At 36.4% G+C, this 321-nt stretch overlaps 1 protein-coding gene across 1 annotated transcript in view; it reads right to left on the bottom strand.

The window, feature by feature from the left end:
* The window catches only part of LOC119590668 (clavesin-2-like), a gene marked incomplete in the record, with an annotated part of 51482 nt that overhangs the window by 47387 nt on the left and 3774 nt on the right, over positions 1-321 (bottom strand).

The raw sequence follows: 321 nt of genomic DNA, 5'->3' as shown, positions 1-321 counted from the left end.
CGATTTTGAAAACCAAAATAATTATCCCGGAAGTAAAAAGAAAGCAACAAAAAATAACAATAATAACAGAAGCAGAACACGAGAAGAACAACAAGAAAAGTCGGCACAAGGACATCCCCCGAGACACAGGAAACGAGCCAACGATATCCCTCTGGGTTTTCTCTTGTGTAAGGATACCGTAGATCACAACTACAACTCCTTTTTTTACTGTTATGTCACGGTATGTGGTGGTGTGTCGTATTTCACTTTTTTTCCATGACTTATTATTTTCTTTTTATGGTTATGAATTTGTCTGATTTTTCCCTTTCCTCTTTTGTTAAG

This window comes from Penaeus monodon, chromosome 27 (genome assembly GCF_015228065.2).
Source record: "Penaeus monodon isolate SGIC_2016 chromosome 27, NSTDA_Pmon_1, whole genome shotgun sequence".
NCBI lineage: Eukaryota > Metazoa > Arthropoda > Malacostraca > Decapoda > Penaeidae > Penaeus > Penaeus monodon.
This window is presented reverse-complemented; position numbering and strand designations above follow the sequence as displayed.